We start from the raw sequence: 16,386 nt of genomic DNA on the forward strand, positions 1-16,386 counted from the left end.
TGAGTGTCATACTACATGACTCAGTTGTGAGGAGTGTGCTGATCTAACCCAGTCATAACTCTACCTGACGTGGGGGGTGAGGAGGGTCTCTGTGGCATACTGGGGCACAGAGGACACCCACACTGCACAACGTCAACTGCCATTTGCAGCAGACAGTGGACACGGTATGTAATGGGTTGAATTGTGTCCCCATAAAAAATATGTGTTTTGGAGTCCTAATTCCCAAAACCTGAGAATGTGACCTCGTTTGGAGACAGGGTCTTTACAGAGGTTACCAAGTTAAAATGAAGTCATTAGGGTGGGCACTAATCCAATATTACTGGTGTCCTTACAAAAAGGGAAAATTTGGACACAAAGACAGATGTACACAGAAGGAAGACAACGTGAAGAGACACAGGGAGAAAACAGCCATCTACAAACCACGGAGAGGGGCCTGGAACAGATCCTTCCCCCATGGCCCTCAGAAAGAACCAGCCCTGCTGACACCTTGGTCTGGGAATTCTAGCCCCCAGAACTGTGGGAAAATAAATTTCTGTTGTTTCAGCCACCCAGTTTGTGGTACTTTGTTACAGCAGCCCTAGGAAACTAATACATGATATATTGGGAAGTTGCTATAGACTGAATGATTGTGTTACCCCAAAACTCCTATGCAGAACCCTATCCCCAATATAAGGGTATTTAGAGGTATGGCCTTTGGGAGGTGATTAGGCCATGAGGGTGAAGCTTTCAGGAATGGAATTAGTGTCCTTATAAGGAGAGACAGGAGAAAGAGGGTCTCTCTCTACCATGTGAGGACAACAGCAAGAAGACATCTGTCTGCAAACAAGGAAGCGAGCTCTCACCAGGAACCAAATCGTCCAGCACCTTTTTTTTTTTTTTTTTTTTTTTTTTTTTTTTTTTTTTTTTGGCTGTGTTGGGTCTTCGGTTCGTGCGAGGGCTTTCTCCAGTTGCGGCAAGCGGGGGCCACTCTTCATCGCGGTGCGGGGACCGCTCTTCATCGCGGTGCGCGGGCCTTTCTCTATCGCGGCCCCTCCCGTCGCGGGGCACAGGCTCCAGACGCGCAGGCTCAGCAATTGTGGCTCACGGGCCCAGCTGCTCCGTGGCATGTGGGATCCTCCCAGACCAGGGCTCGAACCCGTGTCCCCTGCATTAGCAGGCAGACTCTCAACCACTGCGCCACCAGGGAAGCCCCGTCCAGCACCTTGATCTTGGACTTCCCAGCTCCCAGAACTTCTGAGGACCTTGGGGGAAGGATCTGTTCCAGGCCTCTCTCCGTGGTTTTTTTTTTTTCTCCCTGTGTCTCTTCACATCATCTTCCTTCTGTACGCATCTGTCTTTGTGTCCAAATGTCTGTTGTTTAAACCTCCCAGCCTATGGTATTTTTGTTAAAGCAATCTGAGGTAATACACCACCCCAGTACACACCCCATGACAGTTGCCCATTGCACCGTAGCAGCATGCCAGAGGTTACTAGCGCTCCAGCTCCCACCAGTGATGGGGTCTTCGTCGCTGGCCAGCAGGTGATCCAGCTCCAAAATTCCAGGAAAAGAGACCCACCAAAATCCTGAAGGATGACATGAACTTACCACACAAATTCAGTGGACCCAAGTGACACAAGGAATAGACAGTAGTGGATGCTATGGTGCCCCACCCCCTGCCCTCCAACTGCCAGGATTATTGGTCAGGGTGGCTCACAGCTGAGTTTCACTCTGGGGATTGCTGTCTGCTGAAGGTTAAGTCCCATCCTGGGGGCATCCCAATGACAGGTTAATGTGGAGGTGGGACAGGCTGGGACCTGGGACCTGGGACCCTCTGCTGCAGTGCTTGCACCTGGACAAACATCTCCTCAAGCAACAAAATACAAAGAAACTATTCAGGACTAAGAATACCTGTGTGCATGCACAGTTGGGGCAAATTATCAACAACAAGATACAAAAATACCAGAAATCCAACTGCCAATTCTGAGGAGCCAGGAGCAAAAGCAGGGTACTGCGCAAGCCCCCTGCACATAACACCACCAAAGAGGTGGGCAAAACACCTAAGCCACCCCACTTGCCCGACCCCTGGACCTGCCCCCACCCTCACCCCATATAAAGAACCAGCTCGCCCCCAACTCAGTGAGCAAGCAAGGGAACCTGTTACTTGTTTTCACTCCCTCATGCTGCAGCAGGAGTCCCAATAAAACCTTGCCTGAACTTCTTCTCTGGTCTCTTATCAATTTCTATTGATTAAGGAGGCCAGGAACCCTGGTCAGTAGCAGAGGTACAAAGGCCTGTCCCCTTGAGCTCAATTCTGGGCAACGCTGAAAAGCCTGTCCAGCTCCAGCCCTTTGTGGTTTGGCAGAGACTTCTCTCATAGGGTGATTCCCAAGGGCATTTCCCAGTAACCTTCCTGTTCGCCAATCTCAGCCTTAGAGTTTATTTCCTGGGGAATCAAACCTGAGATGATGTTATTCAAGGTGTGAATGAACCATAAGTCGTCCAACCATCTCCCTGTCAATGGCATTCACTTTGTCTCCTATTTTTCCAATATAAAGTTAATATCCATGCAAATATAGCCCTATATACATATGGATTCCTTTATTACTCTGAGTTAGATTCCCAGGAATGGGATTGCTAAATTGAAGAGTTAATTTAATTTTACTAATAAATTAAATTTAATTTGAGTAGATTTAATTTTACTAGGTATTACCAAGTTGCTTTGCAAAAATGCCACAACAATTCACATTTCAGCAACCCCTTTCAGAGTACCCCTTTCCCTGCATCTTTGCCCACAATACACATTAACACTTTTTTAAAAAAATCAATCTGTTGATTATAAAGTGAAATGTTGTTTCTTTAATTTACATTTTTCTAATTACTAACAAGTTTGAGCACCTTTTTATGTTGGTCATTTAAATTTGCTCCTCTGTAAATTGCTGTGTTAGTTGGGTTAGGTTCAGCTACATACAGCAGAAAACCCCCAAAATAGCAGAGGCTTAAATTGGATAGAAGTTTATGTGTCTCCTATAAAAGGATTCTGGAGGTTGGAAGTACATGGTTGGAATCATGGCTTTACAAACTTGTCAGTGAATCAGATTTCTTCCAGTGCTCTGTTCTGCTCTCTCCACTATGGCTGTGGTCCTCAGCCCCCTGTTCCAAAATAGCTGCTGGTATCATACCCTCATTCCAAGCAGCAGGAGAGAGGCAGGCACAAAAGACGGCACACTCCCTCCCTTTAAGGAGATTTCCTAGACATAACACACAATACTCCTGCTTGCATATATTCAGTCAGAACTTAATCCGGTGGCTACACCTTGTTGCAAGGAAGGTTGGGAAATTTAGGTTTTGAGTTACTACCCTGAGTAAAATCAGAATTTTATTACTGAGAAAGATGGAGGTTGAGGGAGATGGTAATTGGAATAAGCAACTAGAAATCTCTGCTATAATTGCCTTCTTTTTGCCTATCTTTTCCATTTTTTCTTTTGCCTTTTTTTCATGTCAATACTGTATTATGTGGAACTGTACGAAATTGTTAGTATTTTACTGTTATGACCAATGAAAACAGCAAGTTCATGTGATTCACCCTAGTAGATATGAACCCTTTGCCTTTTAGCATGGCAAACCTTTTTTCTAAAATTGCTGTTTGTATACCAAATTTTTTTGTGGTCCCTTTTGCCATTCAAAAATTTTTAATTTTTATATAATCAGATGTGCTTTCTTTTATAGCTTCTGGGTTGGCTGTTTTGCCAGATAAATTTTCATGTAGATTTAATCTCCTATATTTTCTTCTAAGATTTGAACTGCATTACTTTTTCTTTTACATTTGAATCTTTCATTGTTCTGGAATTAATTTTTGTGTATGATGTAAAATAAAGTCCAACTTGATGGTCTTCAGCTGGATGGCCAACTGTGCCAGACCCATTTATTAAGTAGCTCATCCTTTTCCTGCTGGGTTGAAATACCATCTTTGGTGAACATTAAAGTCATATGCACAATGGGATCTATTTGGAGACTTTTTCGGTAACATGAACTTTTAAACTTTATGACTTATTTGAAACGAACGAGCTTCCCACCTTCCCTTTCTGCCTCTTCAAAGGGTGGCTGGTGTGTGCCGGGTGATGCTCTGGAGAAGGTCAGATGCGAGGCAAGTGGCCAGCTTCTTAAGTCATCCACGTCTTTCTTCTTTTCATAACCTGATTTAAATCCTTGGCCCATGTCATAGATAGTTTTGCAACAGGCCAACATCAGTTTGTGTGATGAATGGCCCATTGATTCACGTTCAAGTGAATCACGCTTTAGCTTCCTTGCAATGCACCCCCCAGCCACCCGGGGCTCCATTGTTAAAGGGTAGATGGGCCTTGTCAATGTGTGTCTACACTGCAGCAATGGTAGCGAGCACCAGCTTCCTCTACCCTCATAACAGCTGTCCGAAACGGGCCTTCTTGTTGTGATCTCCATCTTACAGATGAGGAAACTGAGACTTGGGATCATCCAGAGGCAGATCTGGATGTCTAACCACAGAGCCTGGGCAGTTAACTCCATGCCGGGCTTGCCTGTTCACCATGAAGACAAACAGGCAGGAGGGACCCAGGCCCTAGTCCGAACTCAGGTCAGGCTGCCGTGTGGCAAAAGAGGGGGCAGAAGGGTTACAGGGTTACGCTGACGTGGCTCCTTCTGTTTGCTGTGTGGAAGAGAAGTGGGAGAGGAAAAGAAAGAGGGTGACCGGCCTGCCTATGGCCACGCTCAGCTCAGGCCTGCATCACGTGTGCTGGGAGACGGTGGCCCCTGATGTCCTGGGCTCTGGAGCATCACACCAGCCTCTCTTGTTCCTCTGCTGAGAAGCTGCTCTGCCATCCCCTCCCCCAACAAGCCTGTGTCCCATTGGGAGACACTTCTCAAGGGGTTTCTCCCGATCTTGCACATCTTGTGAGCAGGGGCACCCATAGTCTTTGACTCTGGACTAACTTTTCAGAGACGTTAGTAAACATTCTTGGAAGATGGATCTAGTGTCTCCCTCTATCAAGCAAGGGCAGACATGTGCTGCTGTCCAGTATAACGAAGATGATTTCTCCCTCTGGAGCAAAGATTGGGCAGAATTGCTTGCAGCTCATTATAAAAGAATGAGGATTCCTGAACTCAGAGTTCCTCATCTGTGATGCAAACCCACTAGATGCACAGAAGCCACCTGTACCTGCCTTGGCATCACCCTGTGGACTTTGTGAGTATAGTGGGTTGAATCATGTCCCCACAAAAGACATGTTCAAGTCCTAACCCCCAGTACCTGTGAGTGTGATCTTATTTGGAAATAGGGTCTTTGCAGATGTAATCAAGTTAAAATGAGGTCATGCTGGATTAGGGTGGGCCCTAATCCAATGACTGGTGTCCTTATGAGGAGAGCCGTAGAGGCGATGCAGAGGCAGAAAGCCATGTGAAGACAGAAGCAGAAATTGGAGTGATGCCAAGGAGTAGCCAGTAACCTCCAGAAGCTAGGATGGAGGCACGGAGCAGATTATTCCTCAGAGCCTCCAGAAGGGTTCAACCCTCCTGACAGCTTGATTTTGGACCTATGGCTCCAGAACTGTGAGAAAATTAATTTCTGTTGTTTTAATCCACAAAGCTCGTGGTGATTTGTTGGGGCAGCCCTGGGAAAATAACACAGGAGGGCAAGAGAAATGGCGCCAACATGAAGTTTATGGTGCTGCTGTGCTGTGAGCAACAAAGCCCCTTTCCTCTGATCCAGGAGGCTTGTATCTTTGGCCAGCATCTTCGTAATTGTGGCAGGTTGACTTGTTAGCTTGCAAGTAGGGTGAAATCTCAGACTCTTTCGTAGATCTGGACAGTTTTTGGTAGTGAGGATGGGATGACAACAGAGACAGGGCTTTCTGAAGAGAAAGGACCAGAGCCTCTGTGGCCTGGGTGAGGGGACATGAGAAGGCTCCCTGGGGTCCAGTAAACACTCTCCCCCAAGTGATGGGTGAGGGACAAGGGAGTAAGGGCCCCCACTGCTCTACCTGTTAATGAATGTTTAGCAGCTGAGCAGTGATGGGTAGGATGGGAAGAAGCAGCTGGAATAATACGCTGCTTGTTGCTGGCTCTCCTCTGGGAGGAAGGAGGAAGGGAGGTGATCATCACACTGGGGCAGCTCCACCCCCTAGTCAGTGTGGTTATGGCTGCTGAGTCAAGGAGTCCCCAAAGCTGAACACAGCAAGAGGGAGCTTGCTCTGCAGTATAGAGCTTTGGGTAGACCCAAAACAAGTTCCTTTAGTTGATCCTAGCCCACTATTGGCCACTTGAACCTGAAAGTAAATGTAAAACCTTGCTAACTGTGCAGAGCACTCTCTCCCTCTGCGTCCCCAACCCCTCCCATCCCCTCTACTCTGAACTCAGCCACTTTAAGGAAAAAGCTGAGTATTTGGGGGATCTTCCAAGGGGGGGAGGGAACTCAAACTTTTATGGCTCTATTGGATAAATATGCTCAAGTCACCATCACACCTGATCCTGTTGTGGAAGGAGGTGCCCATAGTCCACTGATGGGGTTTGGAGTGTTCCTCATTGAGGAAATTGCCTGTCCTGGTGTGGTTCTCCCAAGTGCCTTAAATTTAACTGATGCTAGAGGTGCCATCCCTTGCCAGACAGCCCTAACCATGATTTGATGGCTGCTCCTCTTAACCTTTGTCTTTGTTAACAGTGGATGATGGCCCAGCTACTGCATTTTGGGGCAGTCATGAGTTAACTCAGCAGGCCTTGGTTGCCCAGGCTCTGCACATTCCAAAGGTCTTCAGAATTGGCCCTTGACCAGCTCCTGGGGGATATCCTCTCAGCCCTTGAATACCCTACCTGAAAAAAGTGTCTTTGATGACCAGGGGCCTGGGGCCACAGCAGGCAGTTGGTGCTAACAATGTGATTTATGGTGGGTGCTTGGGCCACACTGTATCAGTCTGACCTCTGGGAGGCTGAAGACTGAGTGACTAAGGTCAGTCACATGGACACTCCATGCCTACGTAACTGGCCCTCAGTAAAAACCCTGGACACCGTGGTTCAGGTGAACTTCCCTGGTTGGCAATACTTTGCACCTGTTGTCACATGTCATTCCTGGGAGAATTAAGCACCATCCATGTGACTCCACTGGGGGAGGACAATTGGAAGCTTACACCTGGTTTCTCCTGAACTCTACCTTATGCACCTTTTCCTTTGCTGAGTCTAATCTATATCGCTTTGCTATAAAAAAAATTGTAACTGTAACAGCTTTTCTGAGTCCTGTGAGTCCTTCTAGCTAATCATTGAAACTGAGGGTGGTCTTGAAGTCACCCTGACACAATACCCCACACCAACCACTTCCCTAGACGTTCATTCGGTGGAGTGGACAAATGCCACCCAGTTGGTGGTGTGGACAAATAGGACACATAAGACAGGTGGCCTGAGGCCAGTCATCCCTCCAAAACAAGGGCTCACTCAGTTATTCAAATGAAACTGGGACCTGGAGGACCATGTTGGAGGCTCTGCCCCCTGTCGCCTGATTGATGGAGGTTTCACTTGGATTGTTGGTAACAATTATAAACACATTTTCTCTTCGGGGACACCATGCATGCCTCGGAATCCTGCTTATGTGAAATCCAGGCGTTAACTTGTCTCTCTTCCCCAAACACAGGCACTTGCACCCTAGAGGTGTTCATAAAAGACTCCAAATATTTAAGGGAACACCACCAGTAGAGCATGTGGCCCTCCAATGACTTCAGACATCTCTCCAAATGAGATGACCCTTGGTTTCTGAGGGCAGCTTCCTGGAGGGATTAGAGATCGTTATTCAAGTACAGCCTGCAGGCAGTTTTCCCTACAAGGAGTGCATCCGATAGAAAGGGTGGTACAAAATTTGTCCCTGACTTTAGCTGAAATGATAAGTGATGCCACCTCTGCCCTGGAAGTGTTCAGTCTCAATGCTGGTGTGCCTGGGACAGCTCTAAGTGACTTGAGCATCATCTCAACAAGCTTATCCTAAGATCCTTAGGGAGGGACTCCAAGACCACCTCTGAAGCTTTGGGGCCAGATACACTTTAGAATTCTAAAATTTTGATTTTAGACATGATTTTAGAAGCTTTTATTATATAAAACCCTGGCAGGATCCAGAAGAGCAACTTGTTAAGCACATTTATATTTTTACAGCAAACTTATGAATAGACATACCAAGTGGGATTAAATGAGGGATATAAATGTCCTCAGATCAATGTAGTGAGGTCTTCCCCAATTTATTACAACCTTTTTCATTTTTTTGAGACTTTTTGGATTTTGAAATTTTGACCTGTATTATCACCCCCATTTTACGGATGAGGAAACTGAGACACAGAGAGGTGAAGTAACCCCCCCACAAGGTCACAGAGCTGAGGCCCAAGTCAGGATTCATTGTAAAATGCTGGCAGTCTGGCCCAAAGTCCTGGATTTGTCCTCTTTAGCGAAATGCTGCCATTGCAATGGCACAATTGGTGACAGGCCCATCTCTGGCCAGAAGACGTCCCCGCAGCCCTTCCCAGCTAAGAGTGAGCCCTCTGGCCTTGTTGCACGTGCCTGGCTCTGGGCTGCAGGACCTCTCAGCTGGCTGGCTTCTGGGGGAGCTCTGTCCTCCTAGGAAGAACCAGCCCGGCCTGAGGGTTCAGGGCTCATCTGACCCTGTAAATCTGTGCTGTGGGAGCCCCAAGCAGCCTTAGGCAGCCCCCACCCTTGGAAACATGCTTCCCAGACTCTGGCTTCCACTCCTGGATTACAGATCGATGGTGTTCCCAGCACCAGGCCCAGGTCATTTGCTTTGCTCAGAGGCCGTATATTATTTACTTATACCACTGCTTGGACTTTTAAGAAATTTAAAATTCCCTCATCCCACAGCCCTTTTCCTTTGTGACTCTGCTGGGGACAACGGCAGTGAAAAGGGTGAGTAGACCCTTAATCTGTGTAGGAACACAACCCTGTGCTCTGGCTCCTCTACCAAGAGTTGCTCCTGCTCTGCGCGCCCTCTGCGGGATGGAAGGGTTTCCATCCTCCTTCTGGGTGCCTGCAAGTGGTCCATGACTGCTTTCTATCAGCCCATTCTCCAAGCTCTCTCCATTTATGATTTTTTTTTTTTAGATCTGGATGCCAGAATTGGCAAGGTTATTGCTAAAGTACAACACGGCAATAATTGGGGTTGGGAGGAATCTTTTTGACACCCTCCACCCTCCCCACCCCACCCCACCTCCACCTGCTACAATCCTGGTGACATTGCTTTAGAAACCTAACCTGGTGGTGTCAACTAGAAACTTACGGGGCTCTCATGGAGGAGTGGGCGGGGGGGGGGCACCCAGGCAGACCACAGCCTCCCAAACACGTGCCTGCAGTGTCCCAATTGGAAACAGTGCTTTTCAAACTGTTATGACCATGCCCCACACCATCCTTTTGACCTGGGACTCATGTCCACGCCAACTAAGATCTGTTTGAAAGAAACCATCCCTCCCCCCCCGACGTGTGATGGTGCCCTTTTCTCTTTTCTAGCTCATCATTTTCCATTTTGTAAGATGCCGGCTGTGACCCACTCATTCAATTTCATGGCCCAGAACTGGGCATGTCTGCAACAGCTTGCAAAACACCGCCCTCGGCTGAGAGCCCTCTGAGGACAGGGCCCTCTGTGACTGGCCCTGGGCCTGGCACACAGTAGGTACTCAGTGAAGGTTTGAGGATGTCAGTGAACAAGGAGGGAGGCCGGGGGAGGAATCTTTGAGGTGTTATCGTAATGAGAATTATGAAACTTGGGATGTGTCTCTTGTTGCCCTAGCTGCCAGAAAGTTCAGGGCAAAACCTAAAGCTTAACCCAGAGACTAATTTAACTCTCATAGCTTTTTGTTTTTTAATTTTATTAACCAATTATATGTCAATTTTGTGAGTTGCCTCATGTTTTTTCGAAAAAACTGGGTATTTATAAGCAAACACACACACACAGCAATAAACAAGTGGATATGTTGCCAATTTGGAAGCACATTCCTGGATTTCTATTTGGACCTATTTCTCAGTCTGGCAAAGGCCAGGTTCCCAGGCCTCCCATGTAAAAGAGGATGCCTAACTGAGGCCCTTATCTACGTTAGAAAAGGCAGGATTAATCTCTATCAAATTAGACCCCAAAGGTTCCAGCTTCCACTGGGGCTGCTGCTCTGACAATAAAACTCAGAGAACTTCCTCCCAGCACCAAGGCAAGTAACCTCGGCTAGTTGCAGCCCCTGAATTGCCCCAGCACAGTCCAGAGCTGATTCACAAAGCTGTTCAACGAACCCAGAGGCTGGTCCACACCCCTTGCCTGAATGTTCCCTACACCCACTTCCCCAGATTAGTTCCGTTGTGGTAAACTCTCAAGGTTAAAAGCAGGTCAGCGTCACTGGCCCAAGATGCTTGTATTTTTTTTTAAATTTATTTATTTAGTTTTAGCTGTGTTGGGTCTTCGTTTCTGTGCAAGGGCTTTCTCTAGTTGCGGCGAGCGGGGGCCACTCTTCATTGCGGTGTGTGGGCCTCTCACTATCGCGGCCTCTCTTTGTTGCGGAGCACAGGCTCCAGACGCGCAGGCTCAGTAGTTGTGGCTCACGGGCCCAGTTGCTCCACGGCATGTGGGATCTTCCCAGACCAGGGCTCGAACCCGTGTCCCCTGCATTGGCAGGCAGATTCTCAACCACTGCGCCACCAGGGAAGCCCAAGATGCTTGTATTTTAATGAGAGACAGTTGTGGACATGATCCAAAGGGTGAAATGTCAGGATCTAGTGACAAGCTAGTAGCACAGCTTAGCACCCTGCAAATTAATCCACAGAGGCGGCTACCTTCTCAGTATGTTTTAAAACTCATTTCTAAGTAAATGGAAATAAGAGTTCATCTATGTTAACGGAAATTATGCATCTTAGTATACCAAATGAGCCTATTCAGATGATGGTATCTAATATTATGGCAAACTTCCATTTCTTGAGATTTGCACTTGGAAGTAAACACAGCTTTTACAGAGAGAAACCTCTCATTGGCCAGCCCAGCCCCCAGCGCGTCCCCCTTACTTCCTTCTCCCTGGGCCCCCCTCAGGTAGGGCCCCGGCCTCAGCAGTACTGCCTGCAATTCCTCCTCTGCCAGGCCCTGCCTTCTTGCTTCAGCTGGACCTTCTCATGTCTTTTCACATCTCCCCTTTGTCCTACCAGGAACACCCTTTTCCTTTGGTCTGCTGGAGGAGTTCTGATTTCCTTCTCAAGACTCAACTTAACTTATGTTCTCTGAAAAAATCCCTGAGCCCTCCAAGAAGAGTTAACGCCTCTGCCCTGGGCTCCTATTAAAGCGTGGGCCACAGAGCATTGGGCAGGAGGGGGCGACCTGAAAAGGCCTGTGGCTGCTGCTGCTGCTGCTGCTACTGCTGGGGGAGGTTTTGGCTGTGTGCCCTCTGGGGAAGATGACCCAGCACGGAGCAGTGGGCTGGATGGACCTGGACTCCAGGGTACCCAGTTGCCCCTGTCAGCTGGCCCCACGTGACCGCCGTGCATTGCAGACACTGAGAAGGAAGCAAAGCCTGTCCAGAGATGGCTGGACAGCCCAGGACACACAGATCATGCCCAGGGCCTGTGGTCCCACAGCTGTGGGAGGAAGCCTGGCCCGAGAGAGTCTGTCCTTACTTGTTCCTTCTTCATGATGGGAGCTGATGCTGGCAGGAGCCCCACACCTCCTTCCAGCCAGGAAGAGGGTGGCCCCATTTCAGAGCTGCTGTTCTTGGCATTCTCAACACTCCCTTTGTCATCTGCACAAAGCCCAAGTTAAGATATTAGATGTCCTTACTGATGGCACCTGGGCTAGGCTGATAGCCCTTAGTTAGTATCCCCATCCAGGGGTCTGTGCTGTGCCTCTGTCATGGCTACAGCTGTCGCACAGACCACCTATATTCACATCAAGCACAATCCACAGCTTTCCCTTCTACATTTCCAGGGCCCAGCCTGGGGCCTCAACGATAAGCATAGCAAAGGTTTGCTGACTGACTGAGTGAATGAAAAGTTTCAAAACTTCCTGTTGCCTCAGGAAATTTCCACCAGGAAAAGCAGCTTTAACATATATCTGTTGCTCTGTGTCTCTGGCTCCAAGACTTACATGGCTAAGGAAGTCTGTCTGTCTGGGGTGTGTTACTGGGCCTCCTGTCTGCAGATGTAAGCCACATTTTACAATTATGGTGACATTTTTACTTCCTGTTGGTTGCCTCCTCTGGCTCTCAACAAGTTCTGGACTTGGGCAAGATGGGAGCAGCTTAATGGGAGGAGGGCCCTCCTCAACCCCAGCTCCTGGAGGGCTGTTGAAAGGAGAGAGTCTGGAGCCAGTAGCTGCTTGGCAGATATTATCCTGCTGTATGCGATTTTCCCTGTGAAGGTCCTACTGCTGATGGGATAAGCGACTCCCTTTCCCTCCTGCGGGTCTCATGTGACACTCAGGGGCATCTGTGATTCTGCTGGAATGGCATCTTCTGGCTGGGAAAGGGGCCTTTGTGGAGGGAGGTGTTAGCATGAACTTTGTTTGTGAGGGAGTTAGGAGCAGACGCCGGGGTCTGCAGGGGCAGCAGGGCAGGAGGAGCAGGGGGAAACATGGGTGCCTCTGTAGCCAGGGGAGGGGGTGGTGTGTAAGGGAAGGAAGCAGGCTGAGGCGGGTACAGCGCCTGGCCCTGTGGAGGAGGGCCCGCGAGGGGAGTGCAGCATGAGAATCACCCTCAGAGCACCTGGCAGGGCAGCAGAAGGTGGGCACCGTCCTCCTTGACCAGGTCACTGAGCCCTTACACGTGCCAGGTGGTGCAGGGCCACTACATGAGTTACTTCACTCTGCATGTGAGGCTGGCTTTATCCTCCCCAGGTTGCAGATGAAGAAACTGAGGCTCGGAGGCTTGCTCCAGCCCAATCCATCCATGAACGTGTCTCTGGCTCCACAGGCTGAGGCCTCAGAGAAAGAAATGACAGTGTCTTCTGTGACACTTGCCGAAGATGTGGAGACTGTCCCACAAAATGCTTTGTAAACATCTTAATTTTTTTTCATAGCCTGGGGATTTCCCAGAGAAAAACCACTTAATATGGATTCCCAGGTTTTATACCACTTTCTCTAACTCTGCTTGGGTCAGTGGCTGTGGAATTTATGTCATAAAACCCATCTTTCTCAGATTCAGGTTCTCCTGGGGGAGGGGAAGTCCAGATCCTTCCTTTACTGTGATGGGTTGAATTGTGTCTCCCAATAATTCATATGTTGAAATCCTAACCCCCAGTACCTCAAAATGTGGCCCTATTTGGAGAAAGGATCATTGCAGATGTAATTAGTTAAGTCATACTGGAGTGGAGTGGCCCCTAATCCAATATGACTGCTGTCCTTATGAAAAGGGGATATTTGGACACAGAGACAGACATGGACAGAGGGAAAACACCATGCAAACATGAAGGCAGAGACTGGGTGATGATTCTACAAGAGAAGGACTGTTGAAGGTTGCCGGCAAACCACCAGAAGGCAGGCAAGCGGCCTGGATCAGAGTCTCCCTCATGGCCTCAGAAAGAACCAACCTGCCAACACATTGGTCTCAAACTTCCAGCATCCAGAACCGTGAGAGAATAACTTTTTCTTGTTGAAGCCACTCAGTCTCTGGTACTTTGTTCCAGCAGCCCTAGGAAATGAATAATAACCTTATCACACACTCCCTGGGCCCCTCAGGCCCTCAGGCTCCCTGCACAGTGTTTCTCTGCTGTGGACCCAGGAAATGCTGTGCTGCTTCTGGGAGGTGCTGACAAGGCCTCCCGTCTGCTCTGGCTGCCTTTCCCTCTTTGTCTTTTCCCAAAACAAACTTGGCTGTCTCCCAAGGCTCATTAATCTCTGTGTCTAGAGAAGCTCAGCATATAAATGCTCTCCTTGCTGTTTAAAGTGCTGTTTCTTTTACCTCAGGGTCCTTGTGTCAAGTTGATTATCCTGAGGAAATTTCCAGGCTCTCCCTTTCCAAACTGACTGTTCAGCAGCTTCAGTGTGCAGCAAGGCCTCCTTGGGCACCCCCCAACAACGAGAGGGGCTGAGAGGTGTCCTCTTCCTTGCTAACAGACGGAATTTCGGAGAACGTTGTACATTTCGGCTAGATGCTTTAACAAACATCACTACTGCTGAGAGTCCTTCTGAACTGGCAAAACTGAAACCACAAGGTTCCCCAATTGTCAGATAGATCTAGAGGACCCATCCCACAGGCATTGTAAGAAATGACATGCACAAGGTGTTACTGGTTAGGATCCCTCCCCAGGGGCTGGTATAACAAACTGCACATCCATGAAGCGCAGCTTATAAACAGAAGAAGCGTTTTAGGAGCAGATGAACAAAGATCACCCAGGGTATTGTTAAGTGAAGAAACAAGGTGCAGAACAGTGCATAGAGTATGCACTTCCCAACTCATGTAAGGAAGAGGGGAGGTTCAAGTATAAATTTGTATTTCCTTCTACTTGAATAAAGAAATAGTGAAAGGCCAAGCTGAAAATTAATAAAAGGCATTATGAAGGTTAATTTTGTGTGTCAACTTGACTATGCTCTGGTACCCATGGTACCTAGTTGTTTGGTCAAACATTAGTTTAGATATTGCTGTGAGGGCATTTTTTAGATGAGATTAACATTTTTTTTCATTTATTTATTTATTTTAAACACATCTGTCTCTTTTTTTAAATTTTATTTATTTTTGGCTGTGTTGTGTCTTCGTTGATGCGCACGGGCTTTCTCTAGTTGCAGCGAGCGGGGGCTACTCTTCGTTGCGATGCACGGGCTTCTCATTGCGGTGGCTTCTCTTTGTTTCAGAGCATGGGTTCTAGGCACACGGGCTTCAGTAGTTGTGACATGCGGGCTCAGTAGTTGTGGCTCATAGGCTTAGTTGCTTCACTGCACGTGGGATCTTCCTGGAGCAGCGATCAAACCCATGTCCCCTGCATTGGCAGGCGGATTCTTAACCACTGCACCACCAGGGAAGTCCTGAGATTAACACTTAAATCAGTAGACTTTGAGTAAAGCAGATTATGCTCCATAATGTGGGTGCAAAGACTGAGGTTCCCTGTGGAAGAGAGGATTCTGCTTCCAGTCTGACTTTGGATTCAAGCTGCAACATCAGCTCTTCCCTAGGGTTGGTCTCTAGCCTATTGGTCTACCTTGCACAATTTGGACTTGCCAGCCCTCACAATCGCATAAGCCCATTCCTAAAACTCTCTCTCTCTCTCTCTCTCTCTCTCTCTCTCTCCCACTTGCAGAACCCTGACCAGTACATGCATTACCTAGCGTAAACTACTGGGGTCAGGGCAGAAAGTGGGAGTGGGATCGAGGAGGATTGCTCAATGTATTCTTTTTTATATCATTATTTTTGAAGCTTATGCATGTATTTCTTATTAAAATTTTAATTATGAAAGAACTTAACAGATGAATGGTTAAAGCAAATGTGGTATATATATAATGCAATATTATTCAGCCATAAAAAAGAAGGAAAACCTGCTATTTGTGACAAATATGGATGAAACTTGAGGGCATTATGCTAAGTGAAGTAAGTCAGACAGAGAAAGATAAATACTGTATGATCTCACTTATATGTGGAAGCTGAAAAAGCAAAACTCATAGACACAGAGAACAGATTGGTGGTTGCCAGAGGTGAGGGGTGCGGGGTGGGTGAAATGGGTGAAGGGGGTCAAAAGGTATAAACTTCAGACATAAGGTAAATAAGTCATTGGATGTAATGTACAGCATGGTGACTACAGTTAACAATACTGTAATTGCATATTTAAAAGTCGGGCTTCCCTGGTGGCGCAGTGGTTAAGAATCCGCCTGCCGATGCAGGGGACACGGGTTCGAGCCCTGGTCTGGGAAGATCCCACATGCTGTGGAGCAACTGGGCCCGTGAGCCACAACTACTGAGCCTGCGCGTCTGGAGCCTGTGCTCCGCAACAAGAGAGGCCGCGATAGTGAGAGGCCTGCGCACCGCGATGAAGAGTGGCCCCCGCTCGCCGCAACTACAGAAAGCCCTCGCACAGAAACGAAGACCCAACACAGCCAAAAATAAATAAATAAATAAATAAATAAAAGTTGCTAAGAGAGTAGATCTTAAAAGCTCTTATTACAAGAAAAAATTTTGTTAACTATGTGAGGTGATGGATGTTAACTAGACTTATTGTGTGATCATTTGACAACGTGTGCCTATATCAATCGTTATGTTGTACACCTGAAACTAATACAATGTTATATGCCAATTATATCTCAATTTTTTAAAAAGGGGAAAAAAACTTAAGAATGATGGGCACACAACTTGTTGAGACAAAGCTGTTCTGGAACATGTCAGGAGGTAGGGCAGCTTTCCTTGTTTTATGGCAATCTGGGATTTTCTCTAGAGGACATGATATCCAGAGGT

This window comes from Balaenoptera acutorostrata, chromosome 3, assembly GCF_949987535.1.
Source record: "Balaenoptera acutorostrata chromosome 3, mBalAcu1.1, whole genome shotgun sequence".
NCBI lineage: Eukaryota > Metazoa > Chordata > Mammalia > Artiodactyla > Balaenopteridae > Balaenoptera > Balaenoptera acutorostrata.